The 19,911-nt window shown below is 61.3% G+C and overlaps 10 non-coding genes across 10 annotated transcripts; 6 read left to right on the top strand and 4 right to left on the bottom strand.

Annotated features, from left to right (window-relative positions):
* Window positions 1–1,266: 1,266 nt before the first annotated feature.
* Window positions 1,267–1,337, bottom strand: TRNAG-GCC (transfer RNA glycine (anticodon GCC)). The gene has a single exon. It is a non-coding gene; the product is annotated as a tRNA-Gly (tRNA).
* A 1,281-nt stretch (window positions 1,338–2,618) lies between these two features.
* On the bottom strand, window positions 2,619–2,701 carry TRNAL-CAG (transfer RNA leucine (anticodon CAG)). Its single transcript has one exon. It is a non-coding gene; the product is annotated as a tRNA-Leu (tRNA).
* A 565-nt stretch (window positions 2,702–3,266) lies between these two features.
* TRNAD-GUC (transfer RNA aspartic acid (anticodon GUC)) lies at window positions 3,267–3,338 on the top strand. Its single transcript has one exon. It is a non-coding gene; the product is annotated as a tRNA-Asp (tRNA).
* A 738-nt stretch (window positions 3,339–4,076) lies between these two features.
* TRNAG-UCC (transfer RNA glycine (anticodon UCC)) lies at window positions 4,077–4,148 on the top strand. The gene has a single exon. It is a non-coding gene; the product is annotated as a tRNA-Gly (tRNA).
* A 301-nt stretch (window positions 4,149–4,449) lies between these two features.
* Window positions 4,450–4,521, top strand: TRNAE-CUC (transfer RNA glutamic acid (anticodon CUC)). Its single transcript has one exon. It is a non-coding gene; the product is annotated as a tRNA-Glu (tRNA).
* A 6,245-nt stretch (window positions 4,522–10,766) lies between these two features.
* Window positions 10,767–10,837, bottom strand: TRNAG-GCC (transfer RNA glycine (anticodon GCC)). The gene has a single exon. It is a non-coding gene; the product is annotated as a tRNA-Gly (tRNA).
* Window positions 10,838–12,110: 1,273 nt separating this feature from the next.
* TRNAL-CAG (transfer RNA leucine (anticodon CAG)) lies at window positions 12,111–12,193 on the bottom strand. Its single transcript has one exon. It is a non-coding gene; the product is annotated as a tRNA-Leu (tRNA).
* Window positions 12,194–12,743: 550 nt separating this feature from the next.
* TRNAD-GUC (transfer RNA aspartic acid (anticodon GUC)) lies at window positions 12,744–12,815 on the top strand. The gene has a single exon. It is a non-coding gene; the product is annotated as a tRNA-Asp (tRNA).
* Window positions 12,816–13,579: 764 nt separating this feature from the next.
* TRNAG-UCC (transfer RNA glycine (anticodon UCC)) lies at window positions 13,580–13,651 on the top strand. Its single transcript has one exon. It is a non-coding gene; the product is annotated as a tRNA-Gly (tRNA).
* Window positions 13,652–13,949: 298 nt separating this feature from the next.
* TRNAE-CUC (transfer RNA glutamic acid (anticodon CUC)) lies at window positions 13,950–14,021 on the top strand. The gene has a single exon. It is a non-coding gene; the product is annotated as a tRNA-Glu (tRNA).
* Window positions 14,022–19,911: the final 5,890 nt, after the last annotated feature.

Below are 19,911 nucleotides of genomic sequence, written 5' to 3'. Positions count from 1 at the left end.
GCCGGACGGACCCACAGAAGGGTCCGCTGCCTGAAGTGAGTCGGGTGGAGAGGGACAAAGCTCTGTGGACTCGAACAGCGAATACCAGTGAATCTGTGTGCAAAGGGGAAACCGACCTGGAGACGGAGAGAACGGGCATAGGGCTAGCCAAGGGGAAAGGCAGGGGAGGGACGAAGTTGGAGTCGGATCAAGAGATAGGAAGTACTGTACTTACAGTCGATGAGCAACAGAGCTTTCCTCTGTAGCATGAGAACTGTATTCGTGTCTCGCCTTAACCTACACTGGAAAATCACCTGGAAAAGAACAGGGGACTGAATCACTTTGCCGAGCACCTGAGACTAACCCAGGACTGTAAAGCAGTTCTCCTCGTGTTGGAAGAAGCAGAAAGAGGAGCAGGCCCTGGCCTGGGGTAGGGGGTAGGGGGTGGGGGGAGGCAGGCCAGTGCGCCAAATGCAAAGGCAGGTTCCTGGACAGCCTGGGATTTGGAATGGCTCAGGGAGGACCTGGGCGTGGGGGGGGTGGTGTGCAAATGGGGGAGGTGGGGAGCCGGGTGGGGGTGGGATGGGGGTTGCGTTTGGGGAAGTAGGGGCACGGTGAGGGTGCAGGCTGAGGTGGTGGTGCTCTTGGGGCAGGGCTGATGCTGAGGTGAGGCGCGCAACAGGGTTTCAGGGGTATGGGGTGGTGTTTGAGGTGGTGAGGCCGTCCCTGTTGGAGACCCATTTCTGCCGAGGGACGGGAGCTGGTGGACTTCTTTGGAACTCCTCCTGCAAGACGCTGGTCCAGGGACCCTCCAGGCGAAAGGGAGGTATGCTTGCCAGATGTGGCAACTTCCTTGCTCCTGACTGTGCAAACGTAGTGTGATTGATTCTCGGAGTGTGGGGAGAGTGAGGCAGGGAGCTTGGAGACGGACGTTGTGAAAGGTGAAGAGGTGGTGCGGGCGGCTGCCAGCCGGGGGCTATTCCTTCCAGTGCAATCCCTGAGCCCCCGGCTGGGTCCGGGTGAGGAAGCGAGCAAACACAAGAAAGGCGCCTGGACGCACGGGCGGCTGAGCCCGCAGGGCTTGGGGCCACGGAGGCTTGGCAGCCTTTTCTGGGTGGGGTGGGGGTGGGGTGGGGTGGCGCGGGGTGGTGGGCGTCTGCGTGGGAGAGGCAGCGGGCGGCAGGTAGCAGCCAGCGGTTGCAGGAGCGCTGCCTGGAGCGTCTTTCAGCCGGCAGACCTAGCTGGGCTCTGGGGCTGCACTGCGGGACCAAAAGGGGACGCTGCGGCTGCATGGGCCGGGAATCGAACCCGGGCCTCCCGCGTGGCAGGCGAGAATTCTACCACTGAACCACCCATGCACCGATGGCCAACGCCGCCCGACGCTGCCCCAGAGGCGCTGACCGCCACCCGCCCTGCACCGCTCACTGCTCGCCTGTCGCCCGTCGGCATCTATCTGCTCCATCGGAGCAGGAGACGACGGTGGGGAGCGGGGAGAGGGGGCGACCTGAAAGCCAGGATCCGGGCACGTGCAGGACCACAGGGCGCGGCGCTCTCGGAGGGTCCCACTCGGCCCGTCGCGCGCCTTCTGCGCCGACCACGGCCGCCGCGACCCTGTCGGTGTCGCCCGAGGGGGCCGGGAGCCGACGCCTCCTGCCCGGCGCCGAGATCCCTGTCAGGTGCAGGCGCAGGCGCTGCGTGGTCGCTGCGGCCGCGCGCCGACGTTCCTCTCAGCGACCGCCGGGTCCCGACCCAAAGGCGTGTGAGCCCGGCTCGTGTGCTCTGGCGGACCGCGCGCCCGAGGTCCGGCTCTGACGGGGTGGTGGTGCTGGTGAGGAGGGGCCCTTTGGCAGAGCGGCTCCTGGCTCGGGGACTGCCGGCTGAGGCAGGGAGCGCGCTCTGGAAGGGCTTGGCTCCGGCCCGGGCAGCGGCTTCCCCCGGGAAGGTCGGGGGCGCCGGCCGGGCGCCGGTGGGCGGGCTGCACGGGCACGTAGGGCTTCTGCTCCCTCCCCAGAGGAGCACCCTTCCCGGGACGGACTGGTGCCAGGAAGACCGGTGTTCGCTGGCCAGCAGGAAGGCTGGGAGGCACGTGTCCCTGGCGGGCGGCAGGCAGGTGTGGCCCGGCCAAGGCCGCAAGGCGCAGAAGCGTCGAGGGCACGCAGCACCCCCCTGGCGGGCAAGGCGGGGGCTCGGCCGCCTCGGTGTGACTGGGGAGCGCAGGCGGGCCGGCGGGGCGGGTGCGGAGGACAGGGTGCCGGCCGGAGGGAGAGCGGCCGGGGGCGGACGTGCAAGCAAGGCTGCGAGAGCGAGTTGGCCGTTCCCCGGCAGAAGTCGGAGCGCCGGCGACGCGAGGAGGGCTTGCCAGCCGCCGCGGGGCTGTGTGCTTCGGTGCGGCCGGGGGCGGGGGGGGGGGGGGGGGGGGCCGTGGGAGTGGGAGGGTGGGCGAGGGTGGGCGAGGGGGAGGCGGGGAGGCAGGAAAACCAGCAGCAGCAGCTGCAGCCAGCTGGGGAGGAAAGATGCGCTGAGGAGGACTGAAGGTTCCTGGGGTGGGGGTGCAGGTGGCGGGAGGCGGGGCGTGTGTGCAGCAAGGCAGTGGCGCGTGGAGGACGGGCGCGTTTGTCCGGCGGGCCAAAAGGCTGGCTTGTCAGGAGTGGGATTCGAACCCACGCCTCCAGGGGAGACTGCGACCTGAACGCAGCGCCTTAGACCGCTCGGCCATCCTGACGGCGGGCCTGACTGGGCGCGTGGCCGCTCGCCTGGCTGGGACCCGACGCGGCGCGAGCCCGGCACCCTTGGCGGGCCGCGCGCCGCGCCGCGCCCGGCAGGCAGGCAGGCAGGCAGGCAGGCAGGCAGGCAGGCAGGCGGCCGTCCGGGGTGGGTGTCGACGGAGCCGGCGCGCGGCGGCCGGCCGAGGCGCCTGGCTCGGCGGCCGGCCGCGTCCCGGACCCAGCCGGGCCGTGGGCGGGCTGGCCCCTCCCCAGCCGCGCCTCTCCTGGCCCGACGCCGGCCGGCGCGCGCCCACCGTGTCCTCGCAGCCTCGCTTGCCTTCTCGGGCCCCCTTCTCCCGGCGGAATGCCCGCGTGGGAGGCAAGAGGCGGCGCGCCCTGGGGAGTGTCCAGTGCCGCGGGGGTCCGGGGCCCTGTCGGGGTGGCGGGCTGCCGCTGTGAACGGGGCGGTGGGTTGGGTGCGCGGTTGGGTCGGGACCCGCGGTGGCCGGGGGCCCGTGCTGGGCAGGGGGACCCGTCGGCAGGCAGCCCGTGAGCGGCCGGGCGGTAGGACGGTCGCCGCCGTCCTCGTTAGTATAGTGGTGAGTATCCCCGCCTGTCACGCGGGAGACCGGGGTTCGATTCCCCGACGGGGAGGCCACACACCCTTTTTGGTGGCCGCGGTCGCTCTCTGTCCTGCCGCCAGGCCCCCAGAGGCCCTTCGTCTGGTCCCGCCGCCTTTGGGCGAGGCGCCAGGGCGCGGTGCGCGGCCTAGCCACCGTCGACCCCCTCTCCCCGAGCCCTTTGTGGTCGCCGGGCGCACGGTCGCCACGGCCGAGCGAGGGCCTCCTTGGCCACCCCACGGCCTTGCCCGACCAGAGCCGGAGCTTGCGGCCCGCGGGGCCGCCCGGCCGCCCACGCACCCACCCCCACCGGCTGCCTCGGTGGGCTCCTAGGCTCGCGACGCCCCCGCCGTGGGGCTCGGCACAGCGCCGCGACGCGTGCAGGCAGCTGGGTCCCGTGTCCCCAAGTCGTCGTGGGAAGTGGCCGCGCCCAGAGCCCGGTGGAGAAGGGCTTTGGCCAGCTGGGTGCGGGAAGCTGCGTGCCCCGCGTTGCCCGCCGGAGGTGAGGGCGGAGGCGTTCGCGGGCCGCGGCGGGGAGCGAAGGGCCGCAGGGCCGCAAGGCCGTCGGGCCGGTGGACCACGGCAACGGCGTAGCGCTGACGCGCATGGGGCGCCGCGCGGCTGCTGGTGGCGCCGGCGGCGGCGCAGAGCCTCGGGCTGACGGGGCGTCGGGGCAGGGATGCGGCGGCGGGGGCGGCGGCGGCGGCGGCGGCGGCGAGAGTATGCTGGGGCGAGCCCGGGGCCGGCGTCCGGCGGCCGCCCGGGCTGTGTAGCGTTGGTGGTATAGTGGTGAGCATAGCTGCCTTCCAAGCAGTTGACCCGGGTTCGATTCCCGGCCAACGCAGCGGGCCGACCTTTTGCTGAGCTGCACCGCCCTCCCGGCAGGGGCGATGGCGGGGGAGAGAGAGCTGGGAGCGGGGAGCCAGCCCGCTGGCCCGCGGCTTTTGGCGTGTGTGCGAGAAGCCGGCGGCGCGCGCAGTGTTTTGAGGGGGCTGAAAGCAAGACGGCACGCCAAGGCAGGAGGACTGACGGGGCCGGCGGGCGGCTGGACTTGCAAAGGCCGGGTGTGGGCGGCAAGGTGGCGCGGGCGGGTGGCATGGAGGCGCTGGGTTCAGCGGGAGCAGGCGAGGGCCTTGCCCCGACGCTCCCTGGTGGTCTAGTGGTTAGGATTCGGCGCTCTCACCGCCGCGGCCCGGGTTCGATTCCCGGTCAGGGAAGCCTTTCTTCTTCCTCTCCGGAGGCCTGCCACCTGCCACCTGCCGGGGTCCTCGCCGGCGACCCTCCCACCTTTACCCTTTTAGCCTACGCAATGGCAACCCACTCCAGTCCTCTTGCCTGGAAAACCCCATGGACGGAGGAGCCTGGGAGGCTGCAGACCATGGGGTCGCTAAAAGTCCCATAGGACCGAGCGACTTCACTTTCACTTTTCACTTGCATGCATTGCAGAAGGAAATGGCAAGCCACTCCAGTGTCCTTGCCTGGAGAATCCCGGGGACAGGGGAGCCTGGTGGGCTGCCGTCTATGGGGTCGCACAGAGTCGGACAGGACTGACGCGACCTAGCAGCTCAGCACTGCGCCAGAGGCCCCCGGGACCCTGCACCTCCAGCCCAAGCACGATTCAGGCCACCTCCGCCGTCCCCCGGGGCAAACCTTTGTTGGCCGCAGTGGCAACCTCGCGCCGCTTTCACCACGACCGGCCTGAGGCCTCCCATCCCCCGCCTCCCTCCCTCCTGAGGGGCTGCGGCTGCTGGCCCTGGTGGCGGCCGTGATGCTCCTGGGCTTGTGCTGGTTCTCCTGCTGTCGGGCGTGGGGGGGGGGGGGCCGGGGGCGGTGAGGAGGTGGGGTGGTATAGGGCGGGGTGGGGATAGGGGCGGGGGTAGGGGCGAGAGCTGTGGTGGTCGCCAGCGGAGGCCAGCAGCGGCAGGGGCGGTGGCCGCAGCCGAAGGTGAGCGAGGGGGATGTGCCTCGGGGGAGTGGGGGCCAGTGGCCACGGACACGCCTGCCTTCCCATGTCCCTCATGCCAGCCCCGTCTCTGGGCGGCTTGGCCACTGCGCGCCAGGTCCCGGGCTGGCTGTGACTCCCGTATGGTGCTGGTGTCTCCAAGAGGGTTCTGGTCTTGAGTGGGCTCTGGGAGGCGGACCACGGCGCCCGGGAGGCATCGGGATCAGTTCAGTCGCTCAGGGCACTGCAGCAGCCAGGCTTCCCTGTCCCTCACCAACTCGCGAGGCTTGCTCAAACTCATGTCCGTCCAGTCCGGGATGCCATCCAAGCCTCTCGTCTTCTGTCGGGTCGTCCAGGTCTCCTCCTGCCTTCCATCAGGGTCTTTCCCCGTGAGTCAGTTTTGCGGGTCGGGTGGCCAGAGGATTGGCGTTTCAGCTTCAGCCTCAGTCCTTCTGATGAATATTCAGGACTGATTTCCTCTAGGATGGACGGGTTGGGTCTCCTCGCAGTCCAAGGGACTCTCAAGAGTCTTCTCCAACACCGCAGTCCAAAAGCATCAATTCTTCGGCACTCATCCTTCTTTATACTCCACCTCTCACATCTGTACGTGACCGCTGGAGAAACCGTAGCTTTCACGAGACAGCCCCTCGTCAGAGACCTCGTCTCTGCTTTTCGACATGCTGTCCAGGTTGGTCATAGCTTTTCTCCCAAGGAGCGAACGTCTTTTCATTTCGCCGGCGCGGCCGGCGTCTGCGGTGCTTTGGGGCAGCCCCCCAAAATGAAGTCTTTCCCGCTTTCCGTTCTTTCCCCGTCTATTTGCCATGAAGTGATGGGACGGGATGCCATGATCTTAGTTGTCCGAATGTTGAGTTTGAAGCCAAGGTTTTCACTCTCCTCTTTCACTTTCCTCAAGGGGCTCTTTAGTTCTTCTTCGCTGTCCCCGAGGCAAAGGGGTGAAGATGGATGTGGACCTGTGCCTCGAATCCCACCCCCGCTTAGTGGAAGTGAGAGAGCTCCCAGATCCGGGCGGGGCGGGCCGGCCGGCCCGGCTGGGCAAAGCTAGCCCACCAGCCTGGAGGCGGCAGATGCGCTAGAGGCAGCGATGCCTGCCAGGGAGGACAACCCGACCATCAGGGTGTTTCCCTTGCCTGACCACAGCTCTCAATCCTACCGGACTGAGGCAAGATTTCCCCAGGCCTCCCTCCCCCACTCGTAACCAAAGGTGGGCACTGGGACGCCCGCACACCCACACCCACCCACCCACACACACACCCCCACAACCACCCAGCCACACACACACCCACACACCCACCCCCCCCCCACACACACACACACGCACAGCGCCCTGTTCCCCGCACCCCTCCCCTGGTTATGACATCTACGAGTTTCCCATTCTCATCCAACTGTCTATCCAGGATCCACTCCATCCCTCTGGCCAACCTGTCATTGTCTTCCCCTAGGAACTCTCCCCGAGGGTAATCGCCCAGCACAGTCTCCCCTTGGGCCAATCTCGAGGTCGTCTTTCCCCAAAGGGTTTCATTCACGTCCGTTCAACCACTGTGTCCTTCGGAGGGGAAGTGGACGGCCGACCAAGGGCACCAAAGTGCGGCGTGGGCGGCACACTCGGGTGGGATGGCGCCGAGTCCCCTATGGGAAAGGAGCCCCCGTGGCCCGACGTGTGCTTGCCGTGGCCAAAGGAGGTTTCCTTGAGGCCCCTGCCGGGGCCGTGGGCATCAGCATGCGTGGGGGAGAGTATGGGACGAAGGTGCTTGGGGCCATGGCTGGTGGGCGCCCCACGTGGATCCGGGACCTGGGCAGAGTGATCGCAGGGAGAGGGGGCGGCGGCGAGTCGAGGGGCTGGCAGGCAGGCCCAGGGGTGCTTGGGTGGAGTCTTCTTGGAGGGCCAGCATGAGGGGATGGGTGGGGCTCTCGGGAACCTGGCCGAAAGATCGGCAGGCCGCTGGAGCAGGCCCTCTGCAGGAGCATGGGCGAGGTGGCGAAGCCCTGCCAGGCGCATGTGAGAGGCTGGGACGGATCTGCGGGAGGTAGGGGTGGGCGTGGGGTCGGGGTGGGTCCGCGGAGCCGGAGGGAGGCCCGCACTGGTGAACCTCAGGGCAGGGCAGGGCAGTCCAGGCCAGGGCAGGACGTGGGAGGGGTGGCCCGAGCTCCAGGGCGTTGGTGGTGGTGGTGGGGAGGGGGGGGCGGTGGGGGGGGCGGATGGGACCGTGCCTGGAGTCTGGAGGGAAAGGCAGAGGGCAGGCCGTGACAGTGATGGGGCTGTGGCATGAGGAAGATGGTGGGGGAGCACTCCATTTGGCCGGGGTGGCGGGTGAGCGGGCGAGCCACACTGGTGCGCGGTGCCGCAGGCTGCTCAGGCTCAGCGGTGGGCTGAGGACGCAGGCAAGCCAACGACGGAAACGGGGTGCCAGACGGGGGCCAGACCTGGTCCGAGATGGGTGGGCCCGCCGTACCGCCCCAGAGACCAAAGTCACCACTCATCAGGAGCAAATGTCCAGTCTCGGGTGTGACATGGCTGCGGGCACATGGTGGGATGGGGAGTGGTGGTTGGCCGCTCGGGTGGCTGAGATTTCACGAGGACCAAGGAGAGCTCCCGTGTGACCGAGCACGGCCGTCCCCCCAGGGTACACACCCGCAGAGGGCCAACCTCGGGGAGGTCTGAGGGTGCCCACACCGCCACGGACACGGCGACACTGTTTGCCATGGCCAAGACACGGAGCAAACCCCAGCGCCCATCCACACGTGGCGGGCCCGAGAAGAGGTGGCACAGATGTAGCATGGAACCATCATTCAGTCATACAGAAATAAGTCCAGTGTTGCCACTTGTCACAAGCAATGATGGACCTAGAGACTCTTACACTTGGTGAAGCACGTCAGACCGCGTTGGACAAAGGCATGTGGAACGCGTGAAAGAATACAAAACGGAGCTATTTGCCGAGGAGAAACCCACTCACGCAGAAAACCACCTTAGGGGAACGCCAGCGGAAAGGCAGCGCTGGAGGGATGCGAGTGCAGCTGGGACGAACAGATTCGCAGGACCCTGGATAAAGGGAGAAGCGCCAAGGTGATCCAGTTCAACACAGGGAATAAGCGTCAGTACCCTGGAATCCCCTCGAGTGGACAAGAATCTGAAAACATACATGAAATCCAAAATCTGTACACGGGAAACAGAAGCACTTTGCGGTCCACCGGAAACGAGCACAATATTGGAAACCCACTGTACTGGAGCAACAACCATGACTCCGACACTGGAGTCGGCTTTGCAGAAGAAACGAAATCAACAGGCAAGTAAGTCGGCGGGAAACAGGCGCGCTGTCCCAATCCCACCCTGGGTACATACCCGTGAGAGCCGCAACTCTTCATTCGGAAAGACACATGCAAACCCCACGGTCATAGCAGCACCGTTTGCCACAGCCGAGACGTGGAGGAAACCCTAGTGCCCATCCCCAACGGCTCACCCACGTAGGTGCCATACCAGAGAAAGGGAGAGAATGGCATGGCACTGAGCCGTCCACGCGAGTCCAATAGTGTCACTGGCAGCAACAGCGGAAGCTGGAGCTGCGCAATATTACCCTTGGTGAGGGAAGTCAAACAGGCAGGGTCACAGATGGGTGGAATCTTAAGTGTTGTACAAATTCACCCTTGTGGCAACCAGCGACAGACTCTCAGACTCGGGAAAGCAGCCTCGGGCTTCCCAAGGGCAGAGTCACGGACGGAGGGATGGATGAGGAGCCGGGCTCAACGGATGTACCTTACCAGTACTGCATAGAAAGGAGAGGAGCAACAAGGATACACGGGATACTACAGGGAATGAGATCCCATATCCTGTTCACCTGTAACGGAAACCGATCTGAAACCCTCATCGTACGCGCACAGGAGGGAATCACAACGCTGTACAGCGGACACGGGCACCAGGCTGTAGTTGTACACTTCCAGAACAACAACTGCCACTCCGGGGAAGTCAATCAGTCGAGGGTCGGTCCACCAGTAGGACAAAGAAGAGCTCACATGATGATCCAGCAGACCCAATCCCGGCTACTCATCGGGAAAAGACAACACGCCCAATGGGAAGAGAGGCGGGCATCCCCCAGGGTCATCGCAGCCCTCGGTGCCGTAGCCGAGACATGGGAAACGCTCACGTGCCCGTCGGCCCGTGGCCGGCACGACAAGGAGGCAAATACGTACCGTGGAATATGACGCAGCCTTCAAGTAGGAGCGGCCATCGCCATGGGCCGCAACGCCGGACGGACCCACAGAAGGGTCCGCTGCCTGAAGTGAGTCGGGTGGAGAGGGACAAAGCTCTGTGGACTCGAACAGCGAATACCAGTGAATCTGTGTGCAAAGGGGAAACCGACCTGGAGACGGAGAGAACGGGCATAGGGCTAGCCAAGGGGAAAGGCAGGGGAGGGACGAAGTTGGAGTCGGATCAAGAGATAGGAAGTACTGTACTTACAGTCGATGAGCAACAGAGCTTTCCTCTGTAGCATGAGAACTGTATTCGTGTCTCGCCTTAACCTACACTGGAAAATCACCTGGAAAAGAACAGGGGACTGAATCACTTTGCCGAGCACCTGAGACTAACCCAGGACTGTAAAGCAGTTCTCCTCGTGTTGGAAGAAGCAGAAAGAGGAGCAGGCCCTGGCCTGGGGTAGGGGGTAGGGGGTGGGGGAAGGCAGGCCAGTGCGCCAAATGCAAAGGCAGGTTCCTGGACAGCCTGGGATTTGGAATGGCTCAGGGAGGACCTGGGCGTGGGGGGGTGGGGGGTGTGCAAATGGGGGAGGTGGGGAGCCGGGTGGGGGTGGGATGGGGGTTGCGTTTGGGGAAGTAGGGGCACGGTGAGGGTGCAGGCTGAGGTGGTGGTGCTCTTGGGGCAGGGCTGATGCTGAGGTGAGGGTTTCAGGGAGATGGGGTGGTGTTTGAGGTGGTGAGGCCGTCCCTGTTGGAGACCCATTTCTGCCGAGGGACGGGAGCTGGTGGACTTCTTTGGAACTCCTCCTGCAAGACGCTGGTCCAGGGACCCTCCAGGCGAAAGGGAGGTATGCTTGCCAGATGTGGCAACATCCTTGCTCCTGGCTGTGCAAAACGTAGTGTGATTGATTCTCGGAGTGTGGGGAGAGTGAGGCAGGGAGCTTGGAGACGGACGTTGTGAAAGGTGAAGAGGTGGTGCGGGCGGCTGCCAGCCGGGGGCTATTCCTTCCAGTGCAATCCCTGAGCCCCCGGCTGGGTCCGGGTGAGGAAGCGAGCAAACACAAGAAAGGCGCCTGGACGCACGGGCGGCTGAGCCCGCAGGGCTTGGGGCCACGGAGGCTTGGCAGCAGGGCCTTTTCTGGGTGGGGTGGGGTGGGGTGGGGCGGGGCGGGGTGGTGGGCGTCTGCGTGAGAGAGGCAGCCGGTGGCAGGTAGCAGCCAGAGGTTGCAGGAGCGCTACCTGGAGCGCCTTTCAGCAGGCAGATCTAGCTGGGCTCTGGGGCTGCACTGCGGGACCAAAAGGGGACGCTGCGGCTGCATGGGCCGGGAATCGAACCCGGGCCTCCCGCGTGGCAGGCGAGAATTCTACCACTGAACCACCCATGCACCGATGGCCAATGCCGCCCGACGCTGCCCCAGAGGCGCTAACCGCCACCCGCCCGGCACTGCTCACTGCTCACCCGTCGCCCGTCGGCATCTATCTGCTCCATCGGAGCCGGAGACGACGTTGGGGGAAGAGGGGGGAGGTAGGGGGCCGACCTGAAAGCCAGGATCCGGGCACGTGCAGGACCCCAGGGCTCGGCGCTCTCGGAGGGTCCCACTCGGCCCGTCGCGCGCCTTCTGCACCGACCACGGCCCCCGCCACCCTGTCGGTGTCGCCCGAGAGCGCGTGAGCCGACGCAGTCTACCCGGCGCCGGGATCCCTGTCAGGTGCAGGCGCAGGCGCTGCGTGGTCGCCGCGGCCGCGCGCCGACGTTCCTCTCAGCGACCGCCGGGTCCCGACCAAAGGCGTGTGAGCCCGGCTCGTGCGCTCTGGCGGACCGCGCGCCCGAGGTCCGGCTCTGACGGGGTGGTGGTGCTGGTGAGGAGGGGCCCTTTGGCAGAGCGGCTCCTGGCTCGGGGACTGCCGGCAGAGGCAGGGAGCGCGCTCAGGAAGGGCTTGACTCCGGCCCTGGCAGCGGCTTCCCCCGGCAACGGGCGCAGTGGCGCCGAGATCGGGGGCGCCGGCCGGGCGCCTGTGGGTGGGCTGCACGGGCACGCAGGGCTTCCGCTCCCTCCCCAGAGGAGCACCCTTCCCGGGACGGACTGGTGCCAGGAAGACCGGTGTTCGCTGGCCAGCAGGAAGGCTGGGAGGCACGTGTCCCTGGCGGGCGGCAGGCAGGTGTGGCCCGGCCAAGGCCGCAAGGCGCAGAAGCGTCGAGGGCACGCAGCACCCCCCCGGCGGGCAAGGCGAGGGCTCGGCCGCCTCGGTGTGACTGGGGAGCGCAGGCGGGCCGGCGGGGCGGGTGCGGAGGACAGGGTGCCGGCCGGAGGGAGAGCGGCCGGGGGCGGACGTGCAAGCAAGGCTGCGAGAGCGAGTTGGCCGTTCCCCGGCAGAAGTCGGAGCGCCGGCGACGCGAGGAGGGCTTGCCAGCCGCCGCGGGGCTGCGTGCTTCGGCGCTGCGGGGGCGGGAGGGGCCGTGGGAGTGGGAGGGTGGGCGAGGGGGAGGCGGGGAGGCAGGAAAACCAGCAGCTGCAGCCAGCTTTGGAGCCAAAATGCGCTGAGGAGGACTGAAGGTTCCTGGGGTGGGGGTGCAGGTGGCGGTGGAGGGCGTGTGTCGAGAAAGGCAGTGGCGCGCGGACGACGGATGCGTTTGTCCGGCGGGCCAAAAGGCTGGCTTGTCAGGAGTGGAATTCGAACCCACGCCTCCAGGGGAGACTGCGACCTGAACGCAGCGCCTTAGACCTCTCGGCCATCCTGACGGCGGGCCTGGCTGGGCGCGTGGCCGCTCGCCTGGCTGGGACCCGACGCGGCGCGAGCCCCGGCGCCCTTGGGGGGCCGCGCGCTGCGGCGCGCCAGGCAGGCAGGCAGGCAGGCGGCCGTCCGGGGTGGGTGTCGACGGAGCCGGCGCGCGGCGGCCGGCCGAGGCGCCTGGCTCGGCCGCCTGTTGCGCCCCGGACCCAGCCGTGCCCTCGGCGTGCCGGCCCCTCCCCAGCCGCGCCTCTCCTGGCCCGACGCCGGCCGGCGCGCGCCCACCGTGTCCTCGCAGCCTCGCTTGCCTTCTCGGGCCCCCTTCTCCCGGCGGAATGCCCGCGTTGGAAGCAAGAGGCGGCGCGCACTGAGGAGTGTCCAGTGCCCCGGGGGTCCGGGGCCCTGTCGGGGTGGCGGGCTGCCACTATAACGGAGGCGGTTGGTTGGGTGCGCGGTTGGGTCGAGACCCGCGGTGGCCGGGGGCCCGTGCTGGGCAGCGGGACGCGTCGGCAGGCAGCCCGAGAGCCCGTGAGCGGCCGGGCGGTAAGACGGTTGCCGCCGTCCTCGTTAGTATAGTGGTAAGTATCCCCGCCTGTCACGCGGGAGACCGGGGTTCGATTCCCCGACGGGGAGGCAATACACCCTTTTTGGTGGCCGCGGTCGCTCTCTGTCCTGCCGCCAGGCCCCCAGAGGCCCTTCGTCTCGTTCCGCCGTCTTTTGGCGAGGCGCCAGGGCGCTGTGCGCGGCCTAGCCACCGTCGACCCCCTCTCCCCGTGCGGCCCTCCAGCCTGAGCCCTTTGTGGTCTCCGGGCTCACGGTCGCCACGGCCGAGCGAGGGTCTCCTTGGCCACCCCACGGCCTTGCCCGACCAGAGCCGGAGCTTGCGGCCCGCGGGGCCGCCCGGCCGCCCACGCACCCACCCCCACTGGCTGCCTCGGTGGGCTCCTAGGCTCGCCACGTCCGCGCCGTGGGGCTCGGCACAGCGCCGCGACGCGTGCAGGCAGGTGGGACCCGTGTCCCCAAGTCGTCGTGGTAAGTTGCCGCGCCCATCGCCTGTTGGAGAAGGGCTTTGGCTAGCTGGGTGCTGGAAATTGCGTGCCCCTCGTTGCCCGCTGCGGTTGAAGGCGGAGTGGTTCGCGGGCCGCGGCGGCGAGGAAGGGCCGGAGGGCCGTAAGGCTGCGTGAGCGCCGCCCCGGGGCGTTCGGTCCGCTAGACTCCGGCTGCCGCCTAGCGGTTGCGCGGATAAGGCGCCTCTTGGCTGCTGGCGCCGGCGGCGGCGCACATCCTCCGGTTCGCGGGACGTCGGTGCAGTGATACGGAGGCGGCGGCAGCTTCGGCGTCGAGAGTATGCTGTGGCGACCCCGGGCGTGGGATCTGGAGGCCGCTCGTGCTGTGTAGCGTTGGTGGTATAGTGGTGAGCATAGCTGCCTTCCAAGCAGTTGACCCGGGTTCGATTCCCGGCCAACGCAGCGGGCCGACCTTTTGCTGAGGTTCACCGCCCTCCCGGCAGGGGCGTTTGTGGGAGAGAGAGCTGGGAGAGTGGAGCCAGCCCGGTGGCCCGCGTCTTTTGGCGTGTGTGCGAGAAGCGACGGTGTGCACAGTGTTTTGAGGGTGCTGAAAGTAAGACGGCACGCCAGGGCAGGCGGACTGACAGGGCCGGCGGGCGGCTGGACTCGGAAAGTCCTTGTGTTGGCATCAAGGGGGCGCGGGCGGGTGGCATGGAGGCGCTTCATTTAGTGGGCGCACGAGAGAATGGATCCCCGACGCTCCCTGGTGGTCTAGTGGTTAGGATTCGGCGCTCTCACCGCCGCGGCCCGGGTTTAATTCCCGGTCAGGGAAGCCTTTCTACTTCCTCTCCGCCTGCTACCTACCGTTGTCCTCTCCCGCGACCCTCCCACGCTTTTAACCTTCTCTTGCTAAGCGCTGCGCCAGAGCACCCTGGGACCCTGCACCTCCAGGCCAAGCACGATTCAGGCCACCTCCGCCGAACCCCGGGGCAAACCTTTTGGCCACAGTGGCAACCTCGAGCCGCTTCCATCATGAGCCGCGTGAGGCCTCCCATCCCCCGCCTCCCTCCCTCCTGAGGGGCTGTGGCTGCTGGACCTGGTGGCGGCGGTGATTCTACTGGGCTTGTGCTGGTTCTCCTGCTGTTGGTGGTGGTAGGAGGTGAGGTTGGATAGGGCGGGTGGGGGTCGCGGTGGGCGTCGGGGCGCGGGCCGGCAGCCGAAGTTGAGCCAGGAGTTCTGCCTCTGGGAGTGGGGTTATGGTGAGGGTTCAGGCTGATGTGGTGATGGTCTTGGGCAGGGCTGATGCTAAGGTGAGTGGGGAAGAGGGTTTCAGGGGAGGATTGATGTTTGATGTGGTTGTGGCCGTGCAGTTAGAAACCTATTTCTGCTGAGGGACAAAAGATGAATAGAGATTACAGTGTGCCAGGAGCTTGTGGACTTCTATTGAACTCTTTTTTTTTTTTTTTAAATTTATTTTTAAATTTTATTTTATTTTTAAACTACAATATTGTATTAGTTTTGCCAAATATCGAAATGAATCCGCCACAGGTATACCTGTGTTCCCCATCATATTGAACTCTTAAGTTGATTGCATGGTACCCCCAATGAATTTGAAATTATTGTGCTGGATGTGGCAACTTCTGTAATCCTAGTTATGCGAATTAGTGTGATTTTCAGAGTGTGTATAGTGACTCAGACTCAGACAGTTGGATAGTTGGTGGTAGGTGACGAGATTGCTGATGCTGTTCTCAAATCTGATACAGTTTGCAAAATTCAATTTGTCATGAATGTGTCTGAATTTCCCGCCACTGTGACTACTACCTGCTTTTACTTTGGATGTCTGAACCATAGGTGCTGCCATTTTGACTCTTAAATACACTATACTCATCAATCGTGAACGTAGATATAGAAGGTATGTTTAATAAACCACAACACCAACTGCTGTGATCAATAAAATTTAAGTTAGATTATGATTAAAGTTCCTTAAAACCAGATAGGTGATCTACATGTCAAAGGCACAGGAAGAGAAATACGGATTGGTTTCATACATGGGAGCATAAACACCCTGCGGGAACTATAAGATAAAAGCGCTCTTGTCAGCCATACTTAATTACTCATGGCGAAATAGCAAACCAGTGCAATATAGACGAGTCTCTCAGGGTTGCAGTTCCCTAGGCCTCAAAAGTGGAGAAGGCAATGGCACCCCACTCCAGTACTCTTGCCTGGAAAATCCCATGGGCAGAGGAGCCTGGTGGGCTGCAATCCGTGGGGTTGCGAAGAGTCGGACACGACTGAGTGACTTCACTTTCACTTTTCACTTTCATGCATTGGAGAAGGAAATGGCAACCCACTCCAGTGTTCTTGCCTGGAGAATCCCAGGGACGGGGGAGCCTGGTGGGCTGCCGTCTATGGGGTCGCACAGAGTCGGACACGACTGAAATGACTTAGCAGCAGGCCTCAAAACGGAAATTTCCAAGCAATGTTCCACTATATTCAAAGCCAATGCAATAAAGGAAAACACCCTTGTCAGGGCTCAAAGGCCATGGATGTCTCAACCACCCAATCCTAGTACTGATACACATAGACATACTTAAAAACAACAAATATGTTTCCACCAACAAAAGATCAGACAAGCTGTAGCCCCCAAATTCCACTTCCAGTGCCAGATGGAGACTTCCAGATTGACCTGGCTCCTGAAAGAGAATGAATCTAGAGTGTCTCATAATCAGTCCTGAATGGTTCAGTCCCTGAAAGGGAAGTGAGCCCAGATGGTGCAGGTAGAATTTTCCCATCCTGCACAAGCCAGAGTGGCTCTTCCCAATTCAATCAACACACACAAAAACACCAACAACTAACACGGTATGGTCACAGAGACAGAGAATCAGAAGAGGTATAGTCCAAAATTTTACTCCCAGTGCCAGATGGAGGTCTCCAAACAGATTGGCCCAGCTCTTGAAAGAAAGATCCAGAGTGGCTTGCAATGAGCCTGCTCTTGGGTGGCCTCAGCCTTCAATGTCTTGGAGCAAGGCTTGGGCTCCCAGCCAGAGACTGAGCTGAGTCATAGCAGTGAAAGCACCAGATCCTAGCCACTAGACCAGTGGTCAGTGACAAGGGCCCTGGCCCTTTGGCTTTGCAGAAAAGAATATGCCTCCTGCCTTAAGCCCAGATTGGCTCACAGTGAGCCCAAAGTGGCTCAGTCCTTGCAAGGCAATGAGCCTGGATAGAATAGAGAGAAAATTTCAGCCTGCACAAACTGGAGCAAATCACCCCCAAGTGATGCAGAATATGGATTGTAGCTCAGGACATTTCTTGGCTCCAAAAAGCCTCATGCTGTGGTGGCTGGGGCCTGTCAGGAAGAGTCCCTTTATCTTCCCCAGAGTAAAATGAGCTCCTGCAGCAGCTGCTGCTGCTAAGTCACTTCAGTTGTGTCCGACTCTGTGCGACCCCATAGACAGCAGCCCACCAGGCTCTGCCGTCCCTGGGATTCTCCAGGTAAGAACACTGGAGTGGGTTGCCATTTCCTTCTCCAATGCATGAAAGTGAAAAGTGAAAGTGAAGTTGCTCAGTCGTGTCTGACTCCTAGCTACCCCATGGACTGCAGCCCACCAGGCTCCTCCATCCATGGTATTTGCCAGGCAAGAGTACTGGAGTGGGTTGCCAAGAGGCTGCTCCTGGCTGAAGTCAGTCTGCCATGGACACAGACTCCTGACTGGGTCACCAAACTCAACTTTGTGTGCCTAACAGTAAGGCCAAACAAACGAAAACATCAGAGTTTGGAGCAGAGAAAATTTTATTGCAGGGCCAAGCAAGGAGATTGAGTGGCTTGTGCTCATAAAAAGAGGAACTCTCATTTAGTTTTGGGGGAGAATTTTTATGGGCAAAATTTAGAGTGAGGGCTGAAGGGTGTATGACTTCTAATTGGGTGATGGTGAGGAAACCAGGTGGTATTCCAGTAATCAAGGGCTCAATCTGAAGTTACCATCCTTTACCTGAGTGAGGACCTTAGTTTCTGCAGAACTGAAAGGTATTGTTATGTATAATCCTTCAGGAGGAACCAGGACCTTGCCCAGTAGATGCCTTGACTTGACTGCTTGACTGTTTCTCCTTTGTTTCTGCATTCCCTCACTTCCCTGATTAGGAAGTGTTTCAATTTGCTCTTTGGAATCAGTGTAGAAGGCTGAAGCCTTTTTTTTCTGAAAACAAGAAAGGGAAGCAGAAAATATCTGCACTCCAGAGGGCCCCACATGGTCCTGTTCATTTCAGTTTTCTTTTAGAAACATCTCCTTGTAATTTGTTCTTTCTTTAGTCTTTTCTCAGCTGTGATGGGAAAGAGAGATATGTTTTTGTTTTATCAGTTCAGTTCAGTTGCTCAGTCATATCCGACTCCTTGTGACCCCATGAATCGCAGCATGCCAGGCCTCCCTGTCCATCACCAACTCCCGGAGTTTACTTAAACTCATGTCCATCGAGTCAGTGATGCCATCCAGCCATCTCATCCTCCGTCGTCCCCTTCTGCTCCTGTCCCCTATCCCTCCCAGCATCAGAGTCTTTTTCAATGAGTCAACTCTTCGCATGAGGTGGCCAAAGTACTGGAGTTTCAGCTTTAGCATCAGTCCTTTCAAAGAACACCCAGGACTGATCTCCTTTAGAATGGACTGGTTGGATCTCCTTGCAGTCCAAGGGACTCTCAAGAGTCTTCTCCAACACCACAGTTCAAAAGCATCAATTCTTCAGCGCTCAGCCTTCTTCACAGTCCAACTGTCACATCCATACATGACCACTGGAAAAACCATAGCCTTGACTAGACGAACCTTTGTTGGCAAAGTAATGTCTCTGCTTCTTAATATGCTGTCTAGGTTGGTCATAACTTTCCTTCAGAAGGAAAAATAGTTTTCCCTCTATTCTTCTAGGGTCTTGGCTGAGATGACCCTCCTCCATCTGCCTTATAATAAAACATTAATGGAGGACTTCTCTGGTGGTCCGTTTGTTAAGAACATGCCTGCCAATGCAGGCCTGGAGAAGGAAATGGCAACCCACTTCAGTACTCTTGCCTGGAGAATCCCATGGAGGGAGGAGCCTGGTAGGCTGCAGTCCATGGGGTCACAAAGAGTCAGACACGACTGAGCAACTTCACTTTCTTTCACTTTCTTTGCCAATGCAGGGGACATGGGTTCAATCCCTGGTCCAGGAAGATGCCACATGCTTTGGGTCAACTAAGCTTGTATGCCACAGCTACTGAGCCCATGCATTGAAATTACTGAAGGCTGTGCACTCTAGAGTTCCTGCTCTGCCACAGGAGAAGCCATGCGAATGAGAAGCAGGCGCCCTGCAACTAGAGCGTAGTCCCTGCTAACCACAACTAGAGAAAGCCCACACACAGTGATGAAGACCCATTGCAGCCAAAGTTAATTTTATATAGGAGGTATACATATTATTAAAGTTGTTTGTTTTCCTCCATCAATTTTTGTTTTAATTTATTTTTGGTTGTACTGGGTCTTCATTGCAGTATGTGGGCTTTCTCTAGTCGTGGTGAGTGGGGGTAACCCTAGTTGCAGTGCATGGGCTGCTCAACTCGGGGAGATGGTGAGGGACAGGAAGGCTCAGCGTGCTGCAGTGCGTGGGGTCTCAAACAGTCAGACTCAACTGGGTGACTGAACAACAACCACACACCTCCTGTATACATAAGAGATACCCAGGAAAGCTGAATGGCTCCCTGAAATGGCTCAAGTCATTACCTTAAATACTGCTGCTGCTGCTGCTGCTAAGTCGCTTCAGTCGTGTCCGACTCTGTGCGACCCCATAGATGGCAGCCCACCAGGCTCCCCCATCCCTGGGATTCTCCAGGCAAGAACACTGGAGTGGGTTGCCATTTCCTTCTCCAGTGCATGAAAGTGAAAAGTGAAAGTGAAGTTGCTCAGTCGTGTCCGACTCTTAGCAACCCCATGGACTGCGGCCCACCAGGCTCCTCTGTCCATGGGATTTTCCAGGCAAGAGTACTGGAGTAGGGTGCCATTGCCTTCTCTGACCTATATTCTGCTAAAAACAGAAGAAAGATTTTGGAAGTGGGGGAGTGAGTTATGGCAAGTTATTAGGAAAAGTGCATTAAAGGGTAAGATTATTATTGCAGGTTTTAGTCTGTGCCTTCTGCAGAGATAATAATTTCTTATGATTTAGGGTGATTCTTCTCTTCCTGGTATGTATAGCGATATATCTGTACAAATGGGGATTTCCTTTCTAAATGTAACTTTCCCTTACACAGAGAAAATTCTGCTTAGTTTTCAGAGCTTTTCTAGTGTCTGCTGTTTCAAGCAGCTCAAGATAATCCTTATGACAGTGAGGCATATTTTGGGGTGGTATATTCTGCTTCCCTTCTCAACCAGTAACAAAGAGACACTTAGGTGAGAGAGCTAATTCTTAGGTAGGTTGATAAGGAAACCAGGGCCCTCAAGGAGGAGGAAGGGATAAACTTTTTCTTCTACATTCCTACATCTTAGTCACATAAGATGTTTTTTCTTAAGCTCTGAGTTGTTATGGCAACAATCTATTTTGCCTTAAACTAACTTTCTTTAAGCTCAGAGCTAATGATTACACAATAAAACAACACATCTTGCTTAAGTTATGTTTTTCCTTAAGCTCTGTACTAATGATTATGTAACAACAATGTATCTTTCTTGAGGACATGTGTCTCCTTCTTCACAGAAGTCTTCTGACTAATCCTATTA

The sequence above is a fragment of the Bos indicus genome, chromosome 3 (assembly GCF_029378745.1).
Source record: "Bos indicus isolate NIAB-ARS_2022 breed Sahiwal x Tharparkar chromosome 3, NIAB-ARS_B.indTharparkar_mat_pri_1.0, whole genome shotgun sequence".
In the NCBI taxonomy this organism is placed as follows: Eukaryota; Metazoa; Chordata; class Mammalia; order Artiodactyla; family Bovidae; genus Bos; species Bos indicus.
This window is presented reverse-complemented; position numbering and strand designations above follow the sequence as displayed.